Source organism: Sminthopsis crassicaudata, chromosome 5 (assembly GCF_048593235.1).
Source record: "Sminthopsis crassicaudata isolate SCR6 chromosome 5, ASM4859323v1, whole genome shotgun sequence".
Classification (NCBI taxonomy): domain Eukaryota; kingdom Metazoa; phylum Chordata; class Mammalia; order Dasyuromorphia; family Dasyuridae; genus Sminthopsis; species Sminthopsis crassicaudata.
The window spans coordinates 236,265,395-236,293,198 of NC_133621.1; the positions used below are offsets into that span (position 1 = coordinate 236,265,395).

Consider the following 27,804-nt stretch of genomic DNA (forward strand, 5'->3'; position numbering starts at 1 on the left):
ATCTTTTCTTCTTTTATCTGAGCAATTTTTCCTTGGAAAAAAAATGCATAGGAAGGAAAGCTTAAAAAAAAAATCAATCAAAGGAGACTTATTTATACTAGTCCTGTTAATTCTTAAAATGTTTTGTCTTGATGGAAAGAAAAGGGCATTTTCATGCTATAAAGAAAACTTCTTTGCACTACCTTAGGTATATTATTACTATTTGACATAATTTGTTACACATATCCATATTTTAAAATTCCTTTCAATAACTTAGAGTCAGATTCATAATTTCTTTCCATATCTCATACATTTAGAGCCAAAAATGCATTGTGGGAAAGGGAAAAAAACCCCAAAACATTGGCTATGGAGTTTGGAGGACCTGGTTCAAATCCTATCTCTGATGATTTCTACCTGAGTGACTTTGAGCAAATTGCTTACCCACCTTTGACCTTGATTTCATCATCTGTAAAATGAAAGTGTCATATTAGAAGGTTTCTAAGGTTTCCTTCCAACTCCAAATTCACAATCTTATGACAACATCCCCAATTGATATATATTAGTTAAAATATCATTCATGGGAATTAGCATTTTAAATATTTTTTACAAGTTTATTCCTCTAACCAAAAAATAAATTTAAAAAAATCAAGGAAATAAATAGAATCTTAAATAAGTAGATAGATCTGGAGAGAACTGGATGGGAATAGAAAGAAATGTATGTTTTCTCAATAGTATATGGTATCTTTACAAAAACTGATCAGTTTTTGAAACTTCATAGTCAAATGCAGAAAAGCAAAAATATTAAATCCATCCTTTCCAGATTACAATGCAATAAAAGTTGCATTTAACAAAGAAACACAAAAATATAGATTAAAAATTAATTGGAAATTAAATAACCATCTCAAAGAATGAGTGGATCAAAGAACAAATCATAAAAACAAATAATTTCATTAAAGAAAATATATAATTAGACAACACACTAAAACTATGGGATGCTGCAAAAGCAATACCCAGAGGAAAATGTCTGTCTTTAAATGTTCACATCAATAAAACAGAGAGAATGATTTTGGGGTATACAATAAAAAAACTGGAGAAAAGAATAAATTAAAAATAAATACAAAATTGGGAAATCCAAAAAAATTGAAAGTGAAATTAATAAAACTGGGATTTCCAGCCAAGATGGCAGAGAGGAGGCACACAGCTGCTTGAGCTCCACATTTTCTCTCAGAATTTATTTCATGACAAGCCTTGGAATTAATGCTTGACCAGAAAACCCCCCCACAAATAATTACCAACAGAAGACATCCTTGAAATTCACCAGAAAAGGTCTGTTTTTGCTCAGGGGAGGGGACGAACATACTGGGCACAGGCTGAGGGCAAGTAGCATGAACAAGGCAGGCAACTCACACTGTGAAGACAGGAGAGGGGAGGGGTGCAATCTCTGCTATTTCTGTGGAAAGACCTTTACCCCAGTGTGGATTCGGTCTTGGCAGCAAGCCAGGATCAGCAAAGAAGGTGTAAACACAGAAGGTAAAGAATGAAAACCAGGAAAGCTAGTGTCTCTTGGGACCTGGCCACTCCCACCACCACCCAGAGTGACTCAGCATGTTCTCAGAGCCTCAGAGTCTGAGAATGCAGATGCAGTGCAGCCATCACTGTCCTATTAATGCCTCACTGCTGTCTTCCTCAGTCTGTAGAGAAAGCCTGGTAACACCATCCAACCCCTCCCCCCCAAAAAAAAACCAGACCAATTGTTTCTCTTGTCAGTTAGTTTTCTTTGATTCTGCTCTGACAAAGTGAACAAAAAATTTAAAAGGGCTCTAACCATTGACAGCTTCTATATGGATAGAGAGCAAACTTCAAATCCTGAGGAGATTAAAAACAGACTGTCTCCAGGGGAATCCCCTAAGGGGAATATGATCTACTCCTCAATACACAAAACTCTCATAGAGGAAATCAAAAAGGCTCTCACAAGAGAGCTAGAAGAGAAATGGGAAAAGGAAAGGGAAGCTTGGCATCCCACACATTTAATAGACAGGGTGGATAGAGAAATCAAATCATTGAGAAACAAAATTAGTGAGTTGGAAAAAGAAAACAGCTCTCTAAAAAATAAAATTGATGAAATGGAAAAAAATTCCATAGAAGAAAAAAAACTCAATTGGACAATTACAAAAAGATGTAAAAAAAGTGAGTGAAGAAAATACATCATTGAAAATCAGAAGGGAACAAGTAGAATTGAATGGCTCAAGGACAAACCAAGAAGCAGTCAAGCAAAACCAAAAAATGAAACAATGGAAAAGAATGTCAAGTACCTTCTTGGAAAGACAACAGACCTGGAAAATAGATCCAACAGAGACAATCTGAGGACAATTGGACTCCCTGAAAAATATGAGGAAAAAAAGAACCTAGACACTATTTTCCAGGAAATTATCAAAGAGAACTGCCCAGACATTTTAGAAACAGAGGGTAAAATAGACATTGAAAAAATTCATCCATCACTTACTGAAAGGGACCCGAAAATCAAAACACCAAGAAATATAGTGGCCAAGTTCAAGAACCATCAGACAAAGCAAAAAATATTGGAAGCTATTTGATCAATGATGGACAGAAATAACTACACCCAGAGAAGGAACACTGGGAAGTGAATGTAAATTGTTAGCACTACTGTCTATCTACCCAAGTTACTTATACCTTCGGAAGCTAATACTTAATGTGCAACAAGAAAATGGTATTTACACACATATATTGTATCTAGGTTATATTGTAACACATGTAAAATGTATGGGATTACCTGTCATCGGGGGGAGGGAGTGGAAGGAGGGAGGGGATAATTTGGAAAAATGAATACAAGGGATAATATTATAAAAAAATATTGGAAGCTGCTAGAAAAAATCAATTCAGATATGGAGGAGCCACAGTAAGGATAATCCAGAATCTAGCAGTGTCCACATTAAAGGAGTGAAGGGCCTGGAATATAATATTCTGAAAGGCTAAAGAACTTGGTATGCATCCAAGAATAACTTACCCAGCAAAAATGAGCATCTTTTTCCAGGGATGAAGACTGGCATGTAACAACATAAATGAATTCCATCTATTCTTGATGAAAAAACCAGATCACAAAAAATTTGATATTCAAATACAGAACTCAAGAGATTTCTAAAAAGGTAAAAAGAAATCTTGAGAACTATATTTCTACCATAAAGATATATAAAGAACACATGTATAATTTGTTCTAGAAACTAGAGGTGGAAAGGAAATTATATCATAAAAAAGGGGAAAGTGGTGGTACTACATCTCATGAAGAGGCAAAGGTAACCTATTATATCTGAGAGAAAGAAAGGAGGGGGATGAACATAGTGTGTATCAATACACATATTTGATTTATGGTGAAACTCCTTCCACTTCATTGAAAAGTGGGAGGAAAAAAGTGAAAAAGGAAGGAGTAAACTAAGGGAAGGGAATACAGAAATTGTGAGGAAAAGGGATAAAATAAGGGGGGAACTTTAAGCTAGTGGAGGGATACTAAAAAGGGAGGGCTGGGAAAAGCAAGTGGTGCTCACAAGTTTAATACTGGGGAGGTAAGGGGGAAGGAAAGGAGAAAAGCATAAGCAGGGGTTAACAGGAGGGCAAGCAATATAGAATTAGTCATTTTAACCATAAATGTGAATGAGGTAAACTCCCCCATAAAGAGGAAGCAGTTAGTAGACTGTATTAAAAGCCAGAATCCTACAATATGTTGTTTACAGGAAACACATTTGAAACAGGGTGATACATACAGAATAAAGATAAAAGGTTGGAGCAGGTGAAGACAAAAAAGCAGGGGTAACCATCCTCATCTCAGATCAAGCAAAAGCAAAAATTGATCTAGTTAAGAGAGATAAAGAAGGGCATTATAAAGGGTAGCATAGATAATGAAGCTGTATCAATATTAAACATATACGCACCAAGTGGTATAGCATCTAAATTCTTAAAAGAGAAATTAAGAGAGCTGCAAGAAAAAATAGACAGCAAAATTCTAATCGTAGGAGATCTCAACCTTGCACTCTCAGAATTAGATAAATCAAACCACAAAATAAATAAGAAAGAAGTCAAAGAGGTAAATAGAATACTAGAAAAGTTTGAAATGATAGATCTTTGGAGAAAGCTAAATGGAGACAGAAAGGAGTACACTTTCTTCTCAGAAGTTCATGGAACCTATACAAAAATTGACCATATATTATTAGGACATAAAACCCTCAAAATCAAATGCAGTAAGGCAGAAATAATAAATGCATCCTTTTTGGGCCACAATGCAATGAAAATTACATTCAATAAAAAGCCAGGGGAAAATAGACCAAAAAATAATTAGAAACTAAATAATCTCATATTAAAGAATGATTGGGTGAAACAGCAAATCATAGACATAATTAATAACTTCACCCAAGAAAATGACAATAATGAGACATCATGCCAAAATGTGTGGGATACAGCCAAAGCAGTAATAAGGGGAAATTTTATATCTCTACAGGCCTACTTGCATAAAATAGAGAAAGAGAAGGTCAATGAATTGGGTTTACAACTAAAAATGCTAGAAAAGGAACAAATTAAAAACCCCCAGACAAACATGAAACTTGAAATTCTAAAAATAAAAGGAGAGATTAATAAAATTGAAAATTTAAAAAATTGAATTAATTAATAAAACTATGAAAAAACCAACAAAATAGACAAACCCTTAGTAAATCTGATTAAAAAAAGGAAAGAGGAAAAGCAAATTGTTAGTCTTAAAAATGAAAAGGGAGAACTCACCACTAATGAAGAGGAAATTAGAACAATAATTAGGAGTTACTTTGCCCAAATTTATGCCAATAAATTCGATAACTTAAAAGAAATGGAAGAATATCTTCAAAAATATAGCTTGCCCAGATTAACAGTGGAAGAAGTAAATAGTCTAAATAATCTCATTTCAGAAGAAGAAATAGAACAAACTATTTAACCAACTCCCTAAGAAAAAATCCCCAGGACCAGATGGATTTACAGGTGAATTCTACCAAACATTTAAAGAACAATTAACTCCAATGTTATATAAACTATATGAAACAACAGGGATTGAAGGAGTCCTACCAAATTCCTTTTATGACACAGACATGGTACTGATACCTAAACCAGGTAGGTTGAAAACAGAGAAAGAAAATTATAGATCAATCTCCCTAATGAATATTGATGTTAAAATCTTAAATAAAATACTAGCAAAAAGACTACTGAAAATCATCCCTAGGATAATACACTATGACCAAGTGGGATTTATACCAGGAATGCAGGGCTGGTTCAATATTAGGAAAATTATTAGCATAATCGACTATATCAATAACCAAATTAACAAAAACCATATGATCATCTCAATAGATGCAGAAAAAGCATTTGACAAAATCCAACAACCATTCCTACTAAAATCACTTGAGAGTATAGTAATAAGTGGACTATTCCTTAAAATAATCAGGAGCATATATTTAAAACTGTCAGTAAACATCATATGTAGTGGTGATAAACTGGAACCTTTCCCAGTAAGATCAGAAGTGAAACAAGGTTGCCCACTATCACCATTGATATAATATATCAATATTGTATTAGAAACGGTAGCCTTGGCAATAAGAGTCAAGACAGAGATTAAAGGAATTAGAGTAGGTAATGAGGAAACCAAACTATCACTCTTTGCAGATGATATGATGGTATTCTTAGAGAAACCCAAAGATTCTGCTAAAAAGTATTAGAAATAATTCATAACTTTAGCAAAGTTGCAGGATACAAAATAAATCCACATAAATCCTTAGCATTTTTATACATTACCAACAAAATCCAACAGCAAGAGATACAAAGAGAAATTCCATTCAAAATAACTGTTGATAATATAAAATATTTGGAAATCTATCTACTAAAGGAAAGCCAGGAATTATATGAGCAAAATTACAAAACACTTTCCACAAAAATAAAGTCAGATTTAAATAATTGGAAAAATATTAAGTGCTCTTGGATAGGATGACCAAATATAATAAAGATGACAATACTCCCTAAACTAATCTATTTATTTAGTGCTATACCAATAAGACTCCCAAGAAACTATTTTAATGACCTAGAAAAAATAACAACAAAATTCATATGGAAGAACAAAAGGTCGAGGATTTCAAGGGAATTAATGAAAAAAATAAATAAAATGAGGGTAGCCTAGCTGTATCTGACCTAAAACTATATTATAAAACAGCAGTCACCAAAACCATTTGTTATTGGCTAATAAATAGACTAGTTGATCAGTGGAATAGGTTAGGTTCACAGGACAAGACAGTGAATAAATACAGCAATCTAGTGTTTGACAAACCCAAAGATCCCAACTTTGGGGATAAGAATTCAGTATTTGACAAAAACTCCTGGAAAACTGGAAATTAGTATGGCAGAATCTAGACATGGATCCACACTTAACACCACATACTAAGATAAGATCAAAATGGGTCCATGATTTAGGCATAAAGAACGAGATCATAAATAAATTAGAGGAACATAGGATAGTTTATTTCTCAGACTTGTGGAGGAGAAAGGAATTTATGACCAAAGGAGAACTAGAGATCATTATTGATCACAAAATAGAAAATTTAGATTACATCAAATTAAAAAGCTTTTGTACAAACAAAACTAATGCAAACAAGATTAGAAGGGAAGTAACAAATTAGGGAAACATTTTTACAGTTAAAGGTTCTGATAAAGGCCTCATCTCTAAAATATACAGAGAATTGACTCTAATTTATAAGAAATCATGCCATTCTCCAATTGATAAATGGTCAAAGGATATGAACAGACAATTTTCAGAGGATGAAATTGAAACTATTTCCTTTCATATGAAAGAGTGTTCCAAATCACTATAGATCAGAGAAATGCAAATTAAGACAATTCTGAGATACCACTACACACCTGTCAGATTGGCTAAGATGACAGGAAAAAGTAATGATAAGTGGTGGAGGGGATGTGGGAAAACTGGGACACTGATGCATTGTTGGTGGAGTTGTGAAAGAATGCAACCATTTTGGAGATCAATCTGGAATTATGCCCCAAAAAATTATCAAACTGTTTGTACCCTTTGATCCAGCAGTGCTACTACTGGGCTTATATCCCAAAGAAATACTAAAGAAGGGAAAGGGACTTGTATGTGCCAAAATGTTTGTGGCAGCTCTTTTTGTAGTGGCTAGAAACTGGAAAATGAATGGATGTCTATCAATTGGAGAATGGTTGGATAAATTATGATATATGAATAGTATGGAATATTATTGTTCTGTAAGAAATGACCAGCAGGATGAATACAGAGAGGCTTGGAGAGACTTACATCAACTGATGCTGAGGGAAATGAGCAGAACCAGGAGATCATTATACACGGCAACAACAATACTGTATGAGGATGTATTCTGATGGAAGTGGATATCTTCAACATAGAGAAGATCTAACTCACATCCAATTGAACAATGATAGACAGAATCAGCTACACCTAGAGAAGGAATACTGGGAAATGAGTGTATACTATTTGCATTTTTGTTTTTCTTCCCAGGTTATTTTTACCTTCTGAATCCAATACTTCCTTTGCAGCAACAACAACAAAATTTGATTTTACACACATATATTGTATCTAGGATATACTATAACATATTTAATATGTATGGGAATGCCTGCTATCTACGGGAGGGAGTGGATGAAAGGAGGGAAAATTCAGAAGAGAAGGGTGTGGAAGGAAAAATGTTGTAAAAAATTACCCATGCATATGTACTGTCAGAAAATGTTATAATTACAAAATTAATAAAAAAACAAAAAACAAAAAACAAAATAAAGTTAGGGAGATGAGGCTTGCTCACAAGCTAGACCTCAATTCATTTGATTTAAGAATCAGTATTTTTACCTTGCATTTGGAGGTATAAACATAGAGTATGTCACAGATAGATGGAATTAATTGTCAACATATAATCCTAAGAATTCATTCTTCAAGGATGTTCTGCTGTATCATTTTTATTCTATAAGAATATTATAAGAATATGAAGAAAGACTATATTGTTACTAAGGAAGGTTAGATGGTCAAAACCACAGATATTTAGTTAAGAGGTCCTCAGTATAGATGAGAAAAAAGTCAATGGTTTCTATCACCCCAGGAATTAAAAAATACAGTTTCTATTAAGACTATTAGATTTACATTCCCTGAAATAGATTCTGTGGGAGTACTGTCCATGTGCCTATTTTCTGGGTTAGTTAAATGATGTTTTCCTAATTCTTTAATCTTTGACAAAAGTTCATTGCTAAAAAAACATTTAGTTATTACTACAAGAATTACTAATATCCTCAGCTGAAGCAAGCCAGGATAATTTTAGTTAACAGGTAAGTCAATATTTCTCTTATAAGCATAGGAAAATCATGTTTACACAACTGGTGGGCTATTATAGATTTATTTAACTTGCTCAAAAGAGTGTTGAGCCCACTATTTGTCCTGCTCATTTTACATCCATGATATAATCAGGCTCAGGTTGAATTTCTTAACTTCCTTTTAACCAACAAAGTCTAATTAATCGAGGTGGGTAGAGGGGGATTTAATTCTTTCAGAATTGTTTATTTTGTGAGAAAGAATTAGTTCAACTAATCCATTCTTTTAAATAGTCTATTATGCAAAATCAGTCAAGCTTGTATTTGATTTGATCCAATATAAATGTAAACCTTTAAATATATCCAGATGTTCACAATGTGCAAAAAGACAGGTTAGTGATAAATAGTACTTATCCATTTTTCTTTCATTTTGGCCATCATATTTCACATTTTCATATTTCATATTTAATAAATTCATATGGTCTTCATTGGATTAGGCAGAGATATGCTTTCTTGTATACCACTCAAATTAAGCCAATATTTAAATCATAAAAGTAGGATTGATTTTAAAATTTAATGTGAGAAAATAATTAAAAAAAAACTAAATTAATTGATTTCCCTGTCTCAGTTCAATGGAACAAACATTTATCAAATGCTTAATGTATACATACCCTTAAACAAAGCCTTGTCTGATACTTCTTTGTGTGACACTTTAAATGCTCTGCCAATGAAGTGCAAGCTGTGGCAAGTTCTGCTATTAGGGAAAGACTTTGCATGTGGTCCCAGCAATAGACTACATCAGATTTCTGACAACTGGCTTAACAAAGTGCAGATAGATCAGACAGTGAGTTGGATGGCAAGTGATGAATTGTTTGGCCATGATAACCCATGAAAAAAAGAAAATATAAAATAGATCTCAATTCTGTGTGACTTGCTTATGCAGTAATGGTGAAAAAATGATGATAAGGAGATAGGAAGGAGGGACAAGAATTATATATATACATATATATATATATATTTAGAGCATCTACACATTTTAATTTAGTGATTTTGCTATAAATGTTGTGAGGTGCTTGTTTCATGGACATTTGAAATCATATCATTTAAAAATGTTTTGTTAATATTTTTTCTTTAACACTTTCCTCCTGCATCCCTTCCTCTTTTCCCCCTGAGATAGCCATTTTATATAACAAAAAAGAAAAAGCTCAGCAAAATCAATTGATACACAGGGAAAAATATCTGATGGACAAAATGTCACATGTGCAAAGGGGTGAGGTGGAGATGTTTTCTTATATTGCTCATTTCCTTTTTGGAAATGATGCTGTCTAGAATGACTGGACCAATTATACAGCTGATAGGTAGAGATGGAAAGGATTGTTGGCATGGATGGGGGGAGGGATAGTTTGTGAGATGCCTTGAGATGATAGATCAAATATTGAGTTTGTCAATTTGACTGGATCAGAGAAGGTGGTAGCATGAAATAACACTGGAAAATTAGGTTGAAGGTTGATTACAAAAGATCTTAAAATACCAGGCTAAGAAACTTTTATTTTATCATAGAGGATCACTTATAATCTTCATTTAATTTTGCCAAGCATAATTTTGAATAATGGATTTCATATACCCCAAACCATTGCTTTTTTATATCTTCCTTTAAACTATTCTTGTAGGCTTTTCAACTTACTTCTGTGGCAAGGTTCAGCCTACTTATGTACAAGATTCCAATAGGATTAGATGTTCATTCCAGCAGAGCTGATTTCTCCAAGCCTTACATTAGGTACTTGCGTCAAAGTTATTTAATTTAATTTACTATGGAAAAGTACACAGGCCATCTCAAGAAGAAAGAAAAAAGGGAAGAAAAAAGGATAAATGATAAAATTCAAAGAAGATTGTTGGAATTGGAAAAAAAAGTGGAAAGGGTTAGGCAGAATCAAAAAGTAAAATTAATTAGTGTCACGTGTTGTCCATAATAGGTCATAAGATCATAGATTGAAAGCTAGAAGGGATCTTGCAGTTCAACTGCCTCACATTTCAGATAAGGAAAATTAAATCCATGGATATTATATGATTTGCCTGAAGTCTTACAAGTAATACGAAGTAGGATTTGAATCCACTTCCTCTGATTCCAGAATCTTTGTTATTTCTATATGAGGAAAACTGAGAAAATTGAGGGGATTAGGGCAGCAAGTGATTGTGCAAATTGAATGAACTATGTTGATTCTATCTTGTGACTCAATGCTGTTCCCTTTCTATTCAGTTATGCATCTGATCCAATTTGTGTCTGGGTAAAGAATTTATTCAATTGTGGAAATTGGAAGAAAAACTTATTACATTATTTGAACTTGTTTTGAGGAAATTGAACCAACTCTTCCTGATGCTTAGAGACCCTCATCTGGTTATACTGAGTAGCAAACCAATCAGATCTTGAGATTTGATGCAAGGAGATTGTGCAATTTAAGCAATTTACACGTCTCATATGTCTGAAAACTACCCATATAGATCAATCAGTCATTGTTTCTATGTTCTTTTTATTGTATACAGATTCTTGGGGGGAGTGAAATATCTTTTTTTCTGATTTCAGAGAATTACAACTGTTTATTCTTCCCATTCCAACATGGAAAGATACTAATCTTTCATCCAATTAGAAATCAAATTTATTATATTATTATAGGAGCAGTTCACTTACAAAATATTTTTAAATAGGCATAAAATAGATCTCATAACTGGGGAAACATTAATTGCTTATTCATATCTGACTTCATTACCCTCATTGGAGATTTTATTGACACATACTGAAATGATTTGTCATTTCCTTCTGCAGCTCATTTTACAGATGAGGAAACTAAGGGAAATAGGATTAAAAGTTACTTGCCAAGGGTTATACAGCTAATAAGTGTTTGAAGCCAGTTTAAATTTATGATGATGAGTCTTCCTGACTCTAGGTCCAGTGTTCTCTCTACTGCACTACCTAACTCCCTGCTTATAGTTAGGGTGCATAATGTAATAAAAATTACAATCTACTTAAGGTAATTTATTTATTTATTATCATATCAATCAAAGTATCAAAGAATTATTTAATAGCATTAGAAAAAATCATCTGGAGGGATAAGAAGTTATGAATCTCAAAGGAAATTAAGAAAACAAGTGGGAAGCAAAGGAGTTTAGTAGTACTAGATTTTAAGCTACATATCAAGCATCAAAATTACTTGGCTAAGCAGTGCAATTAGGTACACAACATCCAGGAGTAAATGAACAAAATAATTTAGTGCTTGATAAACCCAATAACAAATATATCAGAAATAAGTATTTATTATTTGAAAGAAACTACTTGGAAAAATTGGATTGTTGTGAGGCATAAATCAAACATAGAACAATAACTCATCTACCAGGATTAGGTCCAAATGGATACATGATGATAGCTAGACATCCTTTATTTCTCTTCTGACTCTGCTTCTAACTTTTCTGTCTTTTCCACCATGCCTTATCCTAGTACTTCAAAACCCCAGTGACTATAGTCTTCTCATCTTGAAGAATACCTCTGCCCTTTTCCCGTTGAGTTCTTTTGGCTATCTCCAATTTGAGGCTAGTCATCTTTCATTCCTCTTTGAGTTCTGTTTCTAAGTTTCTGGACTTTACCACCATGTGCCCGTATGGAGAATTTCTCCTTTCCCACTTGCTTTTGGGAAGCTTCCTTTTTATATGTTGTTTTCCCATTAGAATATAAGCTCCTTAAGTGCAAGGACTATTGTTTGTTTGTTTGTATATATGCTATCCCCAGCACTTAGCACATTGCTGGACACATAATGAATGCTTAATAAATATTTATCGACTAGCAAGCAAGGTAGGGAAAAATCTTTGCAACAAATTTCTAAGATGTCTTATTTCCAATATATAAAATAAATTTATTCAAATGTATGTGAATAAGAACTTTTTGATAAAATTGATAAATGGTCATAAGATATAAACATTTTTCTTTCCTTTTTTTATTTTTTGCTGAGGCAATTGAGGTTAAGTGACTTGCCCAGGGTCACACAGCTAGAAAGTATGAAGTGTCTGAGGCTGGATTTGAACTCAGATCCTCCTGACTTCAGGGCTGGCACTCTATCCACTGCCCATCTATCTAGCTTCCCCAGAACAAACAATTCTCAAAAGAAGACATGCAAGTTATCAATGATCATGTGAAACAATGAGAAAGAAGAAAGGCTTAGAGAAAAGCTTCTGAAACTGTAGATCATGACTCTAAATTAGGTTGTGTAACTGAATGTGGAGGTTGTGAAAAATTTGGCAGTAGTGAAAGGTTATCAAATATTCCATCATGATTTAATTCTTTATATAAAAATAAACAAGCACATCTATCTCATTAATGTGAAAATTTGCTTTTGTCTTTAATGATAAAATTATATGTATAGCAAGGAACTGTTTTAAAGTAATTTTTTTGTGATTTATTATCAGTAAATGTTTGATTTGCATACCTATTTTATATACTTATATATCCAGGGTCATGTCAAGTTTTCTCAGACACAAAGGGACACAAGTGGAAGAGGTTAAGAAGTCCTGAATTAGAGGAATTCTGACAATTCTGAGGTTTCATCTTATATATATCATATTGGCAAAGGTGACAGAAAAAGAAAATAATGAATGTTGGAGGAACATAGAAAAATAGGCGCATTGATACACTATTGGTGGAGTTCTGAATTGATCTAACCATTCTAGAAGGCAATCTTTTTTTTTTTTTTTTCTTGCTGAGGCAATTGGGGTAAAGTGACTTGCTCAGGGTCACAAGCCAGGAAGCATTAAATGTCTGAGGTCTGATTTGAACTCAGGTCCTCCTGACTTCAGGGCCAGTGCTCTATCCACTGCACCATCTGGCTGCCCTAGAAGGCAATCTTATACCAGTTTCCAAAAGTTACTAAAATGTGTATACACTTTGACTTAGAAATAGCATAATTAGGTATTCATCATCAAAGAGATGATAAAAAGAAGAGGAAAAAGAGTTACACACACATACTTCATAGCAGATCTTGTAGTTTCAAAGAATTTGAAAGTAACAGAATGGCCAACAATTGGTGAATGAGTGGACCTAAAAATGAATTATAATATGATAAGAAATGATGAAAGAGATTGATCAGAGAAACCTGGGAAGGCTTGAATGAACTGATGTAGAGTAAAGTAAGCAGGACCAGGAAGGAAAAAACAACTTTGAAAGACTCAAGAAGTCTGAACAATTCAAAAAACAGTGAAGATTCCATAGGACTAATGATGGACTATGATACCCACCTCCTGATAAAAGAAGTGATGGATTCAAGAATCCATGAGGTGTACATTTTTGGATATGATAATGTGGGAATTTGTTATATTAGACTGTTCAGATATATTACAAAGGTTTCCTACTTCCCCAATCTCCAGTGAAGAAAGAAGATATGAGGAAGAAAAAAGTAAGTGCTTTTTTTAATTGAAAAAAATAAGATGTTCATAATTGTTAAATTTATAATAAAAATAATTAAAAAGAAATATATTTTAAAAATCAATACAAGACAATAAATACACAACACATTCCATGAAGTATTTTATTTGTATATGATCAATGTATGTAAATAGTTAAAGCATTTCATTGAAAGAACAATCTCATGAAATAGACCAAAATATAAAGTACGAACATAATGAGTAAATGAAATAAAGTAAAAAAAAAAAAAAATTGTCCAGATTTCTACAGATAAGTTTTACAGAAACCTTTTGGTTAGCCTGACTAAGGTATTGTATTAATAAGACAAGTCTGTTTCTTCCTTCCTTCCCTTCCTTCCTTCCTTCCTTCCTTCCTTCTCCTTCCTCTCCTTCCTTCCTCCTTCCTTCCTTCTTCCTTCCTTCCTTCCTTCCTTCCTTCCTTCCTTCCTTCCTTCCTTCCTTCCTTCCTTCCTTCCTTCCTTCCTTCCTTCCTTCCTTCCTTCCTTCCTTCCTTCCTTCCTTTCTTTCTTTCTTTCTTTCTTTCTTCTTTCTTTCTTTCTTTCTTTCTTTCTTTTTCTTTCTTTCTTTCTTTCTTTCTTTCTTTCTTTCTTTCTTTCTTTCTTTCTTTCTTTCTTTCTTTCTTTCTTTCTTTCCTTTTTTTCTTTCTTCTTTCTTTTTTTCTTTCTTTTCTTTTCTTCCTTCTTTCTTTTTTAAAAGGCCCACAAGCATAAAGTGAAATCTTGATTTGAGGTCATATTGCTGGTTTTCCTTTGGTATGTAATTTCTGGATTTGCAAAAAAAAATAAATAAATAAAATTGAGCAATGTGGACTTCTGTTTCCTTATCAATGAGATGAGAGAGTAGAATTAGATGGATTTTTAGGTTCTATGTTGAAAAGAAACTAAAGGTGTGGTTTCCCTGATATAGGGAACTCCCAGGAGAGGAAATACCCTCTATTATTGCAGATTGCCACTGAGAGGTGAAGTGACTTGTCCAGAGTCAGACAGCCAACATATTTTAGAGGTGAGACCTGAACTAAAGTTTAGGTGGATTCAGGGCTATCTTTCTAGCTTCTTTGATTTTGATTGTCATAAACTTATATTCTGGGGAGGAGTTGTTTCCCAGATCCACCCTAGAATCCTACTCTCCTGGAGGTAGGGTGCTCAGTAGATAGTGCATTGAATCAGGAGACTCATGTACATGAGTTCAAATCTAGTCATGCAAACTAGCTTTGCTCCAAGTTGATCTGTTAGATTGGTTTTTGGATGAACTTTCTTTCCTAATATTGAATTGTCTGAAAGGTCTTGTTTAAGTGATCCTCTAAGAACTGATGACTCATTGCCAAATCATTTCTAATTTATAGGAAAGACACATTCACTCAAGCCAAATTAAGTGTTTTATAGCAGCTTTCTGTTTCATATATCTAAGTCCTTCAATTCCAACAGGTCTTCACTATTTAAGATCAAGCATCCATTGATGCTTGCAGGTATGAATTCTGCATATTCAAAAGGTACATAACTAAGGCTATAAATGGATCAATTTTGAAACAAAGAACTTAATTCACAAAAGTAACTGATTATCTAGTTAATAACTAGCTAGTAAATGAATGTTTAATTGAACTCTTTTCTTTTTCTCTTTCATATTCCCTTTGTCTTCCCCTATCACTTTGACTTTCCATTTCCCTTCTCTTTCCCGTCCCTTTCTTTCCTTTTCATTTACTCTTTACCTTCCCCCTTTCATTTCCCTTTTCTCTTACTTCCCTTCCCTTTCTATCCCCCTTGCCTTTTCCCTTCCTCTTTTCCTTTTCCTTCCTCTTCCCTTTCCTTCCTTTCCCATTTCTTCTTTTAAAATGTTTAATGTTGCCATTTACATTTACACTGTAGTCATTTACTTTTAATCTCCTCCACTCCCTACATTCAATTATTGTAACAAAGAAAAAATATTTAAGTAAAATCAATTGACAAGGCAACTATGACTAACAGTGTACACTTACACTTCTAGAGCCTTTAAATCCCTATTATGAGTAGAAAGGCATATTTCCTTTTAAGTTCTCAGGACTGGTAATTTATTGCTGTGTATCAATGCGCTTGACTTTTTTAGCGTTGTTATTGTTTACATTATTGTACTCAATGTATTTATTGTTCTCATAAACTTCACTCTTTATTAATTTATGTAGTCTTCATGTTTCTCTAAATTCTTCATATTATTTCTTATTCTATGCAATACTATTCCACTCCATTAATATGCTATAATATTTTAGCCATTTCCTAATTATCTAATTCCTAAATGATTTTCCTACCATAAAAAGTTCTGATATATATTTATATCTATATCTATATCTATGCATATAGATAGATAGATATAGATATAGATATAGATATAGATATAGATATAGATATAGATATAGATATAGATATAGATATAGATATAGATATAGATATATACACTTCATGTTTCTCTAGGAGGTGCAGGGGCCAGGATGCTGGTATTGTTGAGAAGATCTGAATAGGAGCAACTAAGTGGCACAGTGAATAGACAACCAGCCCTGGAGTCAAGAGGATCTGAGTTAAAATTCGGCCTCAGACACTTATTAGATGTATAATGTTGGGCAATCCAAATAAAACTCCGACTTCAAATCTGGTCTCAATGACTACTAGATGTGTGACTATGGGCAAATCATCTCACTTTCAGCTTCAATTTCTTCAACTCAACTTTAGATGGTGTTAATAATTATACTTATCTCACAGAATAGGATCAACTTAAATAGTAATATGTATAAAGTGTTTTACTACCTTCAAGTTCTGGTTAACATTATAAATGTTAGTCATTATTATTTATTAGCTATATGACCTGGGCAAGTGAGATAAATTTATTTCTTCATTTATAAAATGGGTAACTTATCTCACACAGTTTTTATGATTCTCAAATAACATAATATTTGAAAAGTGAAACCTTGAAGTTCTAAGTAAATATTTTATCAAGTATCATTTCAATCTTTCTGTCTCTGTTGTTTTTTTGTGTCTATTTCCTTTGTCTGTCTTTATAGCCTTATTTATTTGTGAATAAACCTTCTTTTTTCATGGTCAACCATTCTTCCACTCTCCATTCTAAATATGTAGGAGTATTTGAAGGATAATATGTGGGTAGAATCAATGAAAATATTAGAATGATCAGCTTTAATAAATCATTTTCAAGCCATTTTAAAGTGTTTGCACAAAATATTAAGTGCCTGAAATTCCTTATTTTAAACAAGTTGAAATCTTTTTGATGGCAGATGAGATAACCATACCATACATACTAAATCTCTTTAATGGTCAACCCAAGGCCAAGTAATCTATGTTTGTCCTATAAAGGATGTTGACTTCTGTTATATTGCTTTTGGACTGATTTTCCTGAAATGTCAAAATACCATGAAATGCAAGCTGCTTCTTAATTTTCATATATGTTCCAACTACTTTACTAAGTACACATCTCCATAACCTGAAGCAGAAAATTTGCTAGCCTTAGAGAAATATCCAATTAACAGATTTTGAATCTGTTTTGAACCTTTAATAGGTTTGAATCAAGAGTAGGATTCAGACTTTTGGGTAAGCAAGATTTCAAAAGAAGAAATGTTTTTTAGGTTTAACAGTTTCCTTGACATTATTCACAAAACTGAAATAATAATTTATATTAACTTTGTTCCTTTTCTTTCAGGAAATGTCTTTTTTTTTTAAAGCAATGTCTGTTATTCCTTTTTGTCACTTTTACACTATTTTGAAAGGAATGCACCTTGTCTCATGTTTATAAGCTGGATTGTTTTGGGCTTTTATCTTCTTTGGGCTTCAGTTTCTTCAGCAATAAAATGAAAGGCTTGTCTCCTCTGAGAACCTTCAACTTTATGTCTGTGATCTTAAAATACTATAAAACAAGACAAATGATGAAAAAATTCCTTTCTCAGTGATGGATCCATGATGGGATTAAGTGATAAATCTAGAGAAGTAGGGAAGAAATCTTATTTAAGTTTTAATTTGTTCCATCTATACTAGAACATGACATTATTTTAATTAGTTACTCATCTTAGTGCTCTAATTCATACACATTGCATGAATTAGAATTTCTTAAAGTGATGGATGATTGAAGAGGAATTTTTTCTTAAGAAAGTGTTGCTGAGTATTATGATGTAATTCAGTCCTGATTTTTTTGGGGGTGAATATATCATTAGTGATTTATAAAGATGAAAGAATTCATTGACTGTATTCTGTTAAAAACCTTTGGAAAAGAAAAATACATGTTTCCTTGATTTCTAATTTAATTTAGTACATAAATTAGTATATGAATTAGGATTCCACAAAAATGCCCATTTTTTCTTACTATATTATGGTTCCAGGTCAGGATGAAAAATATTAATTCTCTTTTTGGAGAAACAGAGATATACTATAACCAAGTTCAAATTTTGCAAGGCAATTTATTTTACAAGGCAATAGGAGTTAAGTGAGTTGTCCAGAGTCACAAAGCTACTAAGTCAAATTTGAACTCAGGTCCTATGTGCTTTACAGACTGAGCTTGTCAGAGAATACAACAGATGATACACACAGATTTTTGTTGAACAGAATTTGTAATTGAATACCAATTTGCTACAGTATTAGAAATGTTAGCACTAATATTATTATATTTGATTTGTTGAGTTTTAATTAATATTAAGATGGTTTCAAAATTGGTGAAGCTATTCACTTAGTCAATTTAGAAGTTGACCAAATATGCCCACATATAAAAAGCCAAAGTTTATTTTGTAAACAGTAACCCTAAAGAATTTTTTCATAGTTTAAAAATCATTTCACAACCATTTTTAAACTAAAAATTTCTAAACTTAATGATTTCACAAAATTTCTTTTCTCCATAAGTGATACAAATTAAGGAAAGAATGACCCCGAAGTTTTAAAAATAGAATTTCCATTGTTTTTTTTTATTTTGATCGCTATATGTATACATACATACATATATATGCATATGTATATATGTATATATATCTTTTTATTTTCAAAACACATGCATAGATAGTTTTCAACATTCACCCTTGCAAAACCTTATGTTCCAATTTTTTTCTCACTCATTTTCTCTTACCTTCTCCCCTATCTGGCAAGTAATACAATATATGTTAAACATGTGCAATTCTTCTATACATATTTCCATAATTATCATGCTGTACAAGAAAAATCAGATCAAAAAGGAAAAAAATGAGAAAGAAAACAAAATGTAAGTAAGCAACAACAAAAAATGAAAATACTATATTGTCATCCATAATCAGTACCCACAGTCCTCTTTCTGGGTTCAGATAACGCTCTTCATCACAAGATCATTGGACTGAATCATCTCATTGTTGAAAAGAGCCATCAGAATTGAGCATCATATAATCTTGTTGCTGTGTATGTTGTTTTCTTGAGAATTTCTATTCTATATAATAGTATTCTATAGTATTTAATTCTATATATATAATAGATTTCTAGTCTTTAAAAAAGTGTGTTATTTTTGTTTATATTTTCTGATTAGAAATCTTTTTAGCAAAAATCTACATTGATTTCTCTAATTCCAAACTTATTTGGAAATTCACTCAACATATGTTCATTCATTCAATAAGTATTTATTAAATGCCTATTATAAACAAGGTTTTGTTCTAGGTTTTAGGGATACAAAAATAAACTGTAAACAAGCTACCCTGAAGAATCTAACATTCTATTGCTGGGGAAAACAACATGTACACAAAATGGTAATATATAATATATGCAAAATATTTACTTTTTATCTTCAAAAGAATTTCTGAGGGATGGAAGGAACGAGAAACTGGAGAGAATGAATGGTTTAAGGGGAGTTAGGTGATGAAGTAGATAAGTACTGGCCCTGAAGCCATGAGGACCTGTGTCCAAATCTGGCCTCAAACATTTAACATTTCCTAGCTGTTCAAATCTGGCCTCAGACCTTTAATAGCTATGTGACTGAAAAAAAAGACAAAGAGAATTAATGGTTTGTTATGATTTAAAATGCACCCTTGATATATTAAGAGTTTAAGGTGAATGAGAGCATTTTACTTATGGGAGACAGCTAATGGGAAGGCACAGAGATAATAAAAAGATGGACTGTCTGGAAGGGTAGGTCAAAATGACTGTATTGGAGAATAAGTATAAGAAGACTGATGAAGGAAGAGGGCAGGTTATAAAAAACTTTAAATGACAAACAGCATTAGATTTGGTTCTAGAGATAAGAGGAAGTTGTTCCATGACTAGCCAGTAAGTCATTCCAGATGTGGCACATAGAAGAGGAAACCATTGGAGTTTACTGAACAAGAGGACTGACAGGGTTGGGCTTTTGCTTTAGAAAAGCTACTTTGGTGGATGTGATGAAGATGGATTGGAAAGATTGGAGAGAGACTTGAGTCAAGGAGATCCATTAGAAGGGTATTGCAATAGTAGAGGAGAAAAATAGTGAGGGCCTGGTGAGGGTAAAGAGTGTAAGATTGAAGGAAAAGAAATACAGGAGAAATGTAGAGAGGTAGAAATGACAAGAATTCACAAGAGAGAGGACTCCAGGATGATACCAAGGCTGTAGGCATATTTCTTGGCTCCTCTTACAAGATGGTTCCTCTTTACAAGATTATAGTAGGAGTGGACAATTATGGGAAGATTCACCCCCAGAGTGTTTAAAGGAAGACTCAGTAATCTTTTCTCCTTTCCCATTTGTTTCTTTATTTTTGAAAGGACAGGTGAGAGATCTTGTCTTCTAGGTCTGTGCAGATCTATCCATTCCAGGTTCTATTAATGGCTATCTTGATTTGTTACATGGGAGCTGTGTGTTTTCTTATTCAAGCCCAAACAGCCTCAAGATAGAGAGTTTGAAATCTGATTTTCTGGAAGGAGAAGAGGTGGGCAACACCAGTCTTTTGGAGAAAGAGAAGGATAAGACATTTTTTCTGAAGCTGGAAAAGCCATAGTCTAAATAATAACGTGGCAGAGCACAAGATTTGAATTTTGACCTCTGCTATTATCATGGATTATTTGGTTGGCACACATCCCAGGGGAAAAGAGTTGTCTTTCTAGCAATCTCAACTCCATTTTTTTTCCTTTTTGGTGGGGAAGGATTTTATAATTAAATTGTATTCTTATTGAGCCTTTGCAGTGAACACCAAAGGATACTGTCTTGTATTTCTGTGGATTAGAACCAAGGTTGTACTACTATCTGATGAGTGCTTTTGTTACCTCTAAGGTATGATTAAGATCTAGGGCCCCTTTTACCCATTCATATCTGTCAGTACTTAAACATGATCTATATAGTTGAGCCAACTCAGGATATCCTAAAGAGACCTTGGAGTCTGGAGTATAATGAAAAAAAGAAAGTAATTTTCAGGGGCTGCCTAAAAATTCTGTCTCAAAAGACTGAACCTGGTCTGTATAGGTTATAGAATACTGGGCAAAAGTTGTCCTCGGACGGAAAAATGATATTGGTAGAAAAATTTCATTTTAGTTGCAGAAAAAATTGAGCAAAATGCCTTTAATGTTGAGAATAATTCTCTATGGAAGGAATCCCCTGACTTACTTGAGTCACAGATGCACTGTGCACACTGTCAAGTATAGCTTTACCTTGAGTCTCCTTGTCAGAATGGGATGATGGTATTCTTTTCCGTGGGCTTGAAAAAATTCAATCAGACCTTTCCTGTGAGGTTCACTGATTTCAGAACTCAACCTACTTGGACTACAGCAATTATATGACACATGTGATATGTATCCTTATTTTTACATACATGTTTTATAATCTGGCAAATTAGGAAGAGGAAGCTAAGTATAAAGACCACTTTTTGTTCTCTTGTTCCATTCCCTTGGATTCTGGATAGGCAAATGAGAAAGGCAGAAAGAAAATATCAGGTCATGACTTCCAAAATGGCTGGAAATCCTTGCCTAAAAAAAGCTTTTTAAGAAAAACAACAAAGCTACAAAAATGCCTAGTTTTTCAAGTTCTAGATGGTATTTATATTGTAAAAGTCTCACTTTTTAGTCAATTTAGTAGGGACCAAGAGTGGACTATAATTCATTTTTTTTTCCTAAACTTAAAAAAAAAATCATTACATTTTCATTTTGATCATTTGACTGATTGTGAGTGAGATGATTAAAGCCATAATTTTAGTTCCCTTTACTAAAAATGGAAGAGTGAATGGAGTATGGCAGTATTTCTCAGAAAACAGTCAAATAATGCATTCATCCATCCACTCATCCAAGAAATAAAACAATGAAATTTATAATTGTTAAAAGACAGTAAGGTAGTCTTATAAACGATGTTACAATTACAGTGTTAAAAAATGAAAAGTAGATATGACCTTTTGGTTGATTTCTGGTTAATATGCAAAGAAAAATTAAGAAAATCTAAAATCGAACCTTTGTTACTCACTCTCCTGCTTCCAGAATATTAAAATTCTTGTGGATTGCTATCCCCCTTTTACAGTATGTTATTTTCCCCTTTATAGTTACATCTTTTGGTTAAAATAATTTATACCTGGGGCAGCTAGATTACAGTAGATAAAGCAAAACCTTGGAATTTGGAGGATCTAAGTTCAAATCTGGCCTCAGAAACTTAACATTTGGATATCTTCAACATAAAGAAGATACAACTCACTTCCAGCTGATCAATGATAGACAGAAAAAACTACACCCAGAGAAGGAACACTGGGAATTGAATGTAAAATATTAGTACTACTGTCTATCTACTCAGGTTACTTATACCTTCGGAATCCAATACTTAATGTGCAACAAGAAAATTGGATTTACACACATATATTATATCTAGGTTATACTGTAACACATGTAAAATGTATGAGATTGCCTGTCATCTAGGGGAGAGAGTAGAGGGAGGGAGGGGAAAATTTGGAAAAATGAATACAAGGGATAATGTCATAAATGTCATGTTATTCATGCATATATACTGTCAAAATGTATAATTATAAAATTAATTTAAAAAAAAAGGAAACTTAACATGTAATAGTGTGTAACCCTGGGCAAGTCATTTAATTCCAATTGATTGTCAGGAAAAAAAAAACCCCACCAAAAAACTGAAAACATTTCTCAATAATATATACCTGAGAACACTATCCCCAATGAATATTCTCTCATCTAATCAGTGCTGTCAAACTGATTTTTCTCATTAATTGTTCTGATTGCTTCATTTTTACACTCTTTTCTTGTGATAGAATATAGCTTGTAGGGGAAATAACACTAGGAAGATCCTCCTGACCTTGGAGTGCTATTGTTCTGGTGATCTGTCCATCAGTGATTGTAAAAGTCCTCTGGCCTAGGAAAATGTATAAGTGATCCTGAGACCCTCTGATCTAAAAATGCTATTGTTCTAACAATCTGTCTGTCAATGATTTCAAACTCTTCTGGCTTTAGAATAGTCCTACAAACATTACTGACTGTCAAGATAGATAATATGTTGGTCAGTGATAATCAAGTTCTTGAGACAATAGTGAATATACCATCACTCAAATTTGGTAGGCCGATAAGGGGAGTATGGCCTCCCCTGTCTTTATTCCCTCCTTGTAAAGGTAAACCCCCCATTTTTTTCTCCCTCAACCCTATAGCTGGGACACCCAAACAACTGGGAGAAGGCTTGTCTGGGTCATCATGAGCTCCACATTCAGCAAGTTTTCCTTGAATGGAAATTCAAACTTGGAAATTCTGCAATTTTCAGCAAAGTTCCTGTGGAATCTATAGGCAAATAAATTTTTATGGCTTTTGGCAAAGATGTGCCAAACATTGTAAACAGTCCTCTTTCAAGTCATTTTGGTCTATGTCTGCACCTTTGTGCAGAATGTCTGTGTCATGTTTGTTCTATGAGCTAGATTGTGTTACCTGGAAATATTTAAAATGCAGTCAGCAAGAAAAAACTTCTATGCTCTAGTTAGAATGCTAGGAAGATTTAACATCCTTGTTTCCCATCTTAAAAAGAGTGGGAAAAGTCTAACTTTTTCCTGTGAATCTCAGAGGCTGTGGGGGAGGGGCTATAGAAATAAAAATAGCTAATTAAAATTAAAATAGCATCTTAGCAGATTCTCAAGTTTTGAGAGCAATGCTTAAGAAGTTTGTCAAGTAGTTGTTTTAAAATCGCAAAAACAATTCTGGAAACAGTGGGGATAATTTCAGGAATTTAATCCATTCTGAAAGAAAAAAAAAAACCCAAACTAGGTAAATAGCAACTTTTTTACTAACCCTTCCTTGACTCTTGTCTTGTCCGGAGTCCCCTTCTGCTCCTTTGGGAAAACACCCCAGAAGATTAAGGGACTCTCCACTCCACTCCCCAGAGTCCTGAGTATATCTCAGTTGTAGGGAATGCTAACAAGATCAATATAGCTCCAAATCCCCTATTTGCGAGCTCCTCTCATCTCAAATGAGATTAAGAAAAGAGAATGCTAAAGTATTATAGGGAAACTCAAATTCTGCCCCACCTGTGGAAAGAGGAGAAGAAGCAGTACATCACACAACCTTGCCCAAATACCTCCCCAACCCAGCTTGGGGGAATAGGTATGAAGTGGGGATCAGGCTCCATGATCAGCATTCTGTGAGGAATGAATTGTTTTCTCACAAGAATCATTAACTAAGGTATATTGAATTTACCATTTAGATTTTAATGTATGAAGTAAATTGATAGGTTTTGGAAAATGAAATTATTTGTATAAGTATTAGGCAAAACAGGGAACTGAGGATTTCTCAGAATAATAACCTTGGATAATTCAAGACTCAGCACCAAGGATCTGATAATCATTAAGGCTCTTGTTCTTCCAGGAGAAAACATCTAAGAGATAATCCCTTGATTTTACTCAATTGTTTAGAGAAGAACCTAATTAATAATTTAATGGCCTGCAGATATTTGAGAAGTCTCCAACTAGCTATCTCTATTTATTGATTGGGAAAGTTTGAGGTAAACCAAGTCTTTTTAGTTATTTTAGAGACCTTTAACCTCTCTAGCTTAAATGCTTACCTTTAAATAAATCTTATTGTGAGAGATTATGTGGTTTCTCACAAAATCATTAACTAAAGTAGACTGAACCTATAACCTAAATTTTAGTTTATGAAGGTTTTAGGTTTGGGGAAAATTGAATTCTTTGTATAAACATTACAATAGAGTGCTCATATCAACTCTAGCAAGCATTTGCAAACATTGTAACAAGCTGACCACAATGAATTTAGGCAAACATACTTGCAATAAGTCGACTAAATCGGCCTCACTAGAATTTAGCAAACTTTTGCTACTTCCACCTGAGCAAGCAGTGAAAATTAATGCATTGGTGGGTGGGGGGGAGAGGTCATTGGTTCCTATGACTATTTAATCGCTTCTAACTTTGTAATTGATGGCCTCCTCTCTCTGAGAACCCAGTGAATGGACTGTCTGCTTCTCAGGAGATTCTAATAAAGTTTCTGATCTTCACTTTGAGAGATCTCTGAGTAGTCATTTTGAATTAGTGGTTGCCAGGCAGCCATCCCACACAGTATCATGATAAAGAACTTAAAATAGTTTAGGTAAAGTATTGTGACCAGCTAAGCTTGAACAAACATTTGTAATAAATCAACCATATTGTTTTGAGTAAGCATTGTAACAGACTGGAATGTAGCAAACATTGTAACACTTCAACCATGAGTGAAAGGGAAAACTGAGAACTTCTCAGAATAATGAGACTAGGCACCAAAGATCTGTTCAATCATTAGGCTCTAGGAAGAAGAACAGACTTGCTCTTCCAGAAGAAAACATTTAAGAGCTAACTGCTTTAGGAAGGACCCTGACTAATTATTTAATGGTCTGGAGATATTCAAAGTCTCCAAACTGGCTATCTCTATTTGTTAATTGAGAAAAGCCTGAGGTAAAATAAACCAAATCTTCTTAGTTAACCTCTCTGGCTTAATTGATTATTAACCTTTGAAGCAGAACAGACCCCTTTTTCTTAATAACATTTTGAAACATTTATTGCTTAACCAACCACAAAAGCCCATCTGTATTCCAAAGATAAATAAAGGAATAAAGGTCGAGTTTGCCAGTGATTTTAGGAGGATTAACAGGAGATGGGTGGGTAAATAGTTTCTGTAATCTTTTCTTGTGGTTCTTGACTATTTAAATGCCTCTTAGTCTCTGTAAAATCGGCCTCCCTTTGAGCAGTCAGGAGATGGACTGCCTGCTTCTCATGAGATTTTTTTTTTTTTTTGAGGCTGGTGTTAAGTGACTTGCCCAGGGTCACACAGCTAGGAAGTGTTAAGTGTCTGAGACCAGATTTGAACTCAGGTCCTCCTGAATTCAAGGCTGGTGCTCTATCCACTGCGCCACCTAGCTGCCCCTTCTCATGAGATTCTAATAAAACTTCTAATCTTCACTTTTAGATGTCTCTGAGTAGTCATTTTTAGTCAGGGGTCACACTGTCCCACACAATTCCTTGAGCCCTGGCATCTGAAACTACCATCAAAGGAGATTCTGCTACCTATCACCCCAGCTTTCAGCAGATTCTGTTCAGAACTGCCTGAGAAGAATCAGTATGCCCCTGGCAGCACTCAGCATGGCAGAGTGAGGTGAGAAAGCCAGTCAGCCTCTGCATTGGTAAGCCCACCACTCTCTGTTTCAGTTGTGGATATGTATTACCATCTATCTCCTAGGATTTGTGAGAATAAAATTAGATACATGTAAAGTGCTTTACAAACCTCAAGTTATTGTATGAATGCCAGATGTTATTAGGGATGAAGGTGATCTTAGTAGTTTTTGGAGAAAGCAATGACTCCTCTGTTAGAATGTAAGCTCTTGAGAGGAGGTATTGTTTCATTCTTGTGTAGGTAGTAACTACTTAATAATATTTGATTGGGGGGGCAATTTGTGCCTGAAATACACTCTCCTTTATTCACTTTTTTCTTGCAGAATAGCTTTCTTTCAAAATAGCTCCTTTCAAATATTATGATCTCCTACTTCCCTTCCCTTTACCCCCAACTCTTATACCTGTCCTTCCTCTCCTCCAAAGTACTTTGAATTTATTCTGTATATACCTTGTATTGACTTATGTAACTTCCTATTGTTTTCCCTAAAAAATATATTTTTTTTGTCTTTGTATCTAACATATAGCAGCAGTTAAGTAAGAAATTCTTATAGAATTGACACAGTTAATACTCTTGCATTCAATCAATTGATTGAATGCATTGCTCTTTATAGATTGGAAAATTCAGGATTAGTAGGAGCTGTTGAATACTAGTTTGAAAAAAAGGCAAGCTGTATAGTAAATGTAATATTTATATTAAAGACATGGTTTGTTGTTTTCCTTCATTCTCTATGACCAAAATGGCATCACTATGTTGTAATTAAGGAGCAGTATGTCCAATTGTGGCTGATCAGTTTGGAAGGCTCTACCATAGGTTGGGCATAAATAGTCTACATGGACATATGGAGTATAAATATTTCTAAATCTGAACATTTGATATTTCTTTTCAAATGCTGAAACTTTGCTTCATTCATAGAACACAGCATCTTCTTTGATGTGGGCATGCTTTGCTGGGAGGTCCTTTTCCAGTGTATGTCATGTTACACAATTGATTCCAAAGTTCTTCAGAGAGACCTTGAGAGTATCCTTGTATTGCTCCTTCTAATCACTATGTGAATGCCTGTCTGCCTTGTGTGAATTCTTCACAAAAATCATCTTTTTAGGCAAACTTATGTTTGGCATTCAAACAATGTGGCCAGCTCAATGGAGTTATGTTTTCTATAGTAGAGCTGAAATGTTTGACATTGACTCAAGTTTGAATTTAATGCCTTACTTTGCCAGGTGATTTTCAGAATCTTCTTAAGACAATTTAAATGACAAAACATTCAGTTTTTTGACGTGGTGCTGGTGACTTTCCAGGTTTTATAGCAATATAGTTAATACAACAGCTCTATAGACCTTCAGATTGGTTGACAATGTGCTTTTTCAAATTTAAAATACTTTATTTTATTTTATTTTCCTTTAGTTATATGTAAAACAGATTTTTTAACATTTGTTTT

The 27,804-nt window shown here is 33.7% G+C and overlaps 1 protein-coding gene across 1 annotated transcript in view; it reads right to left on the bottom strand.

The window, feature by feature from the left end:
• LGR5 (leucine rich repeat containing G protein-coupled receptor 5) overlaps positions 1-27,804 on the bottom strand; it is a 162,241-nt gene that overhangs the window by 118,969 nt on the left and 15,468 nt on the right.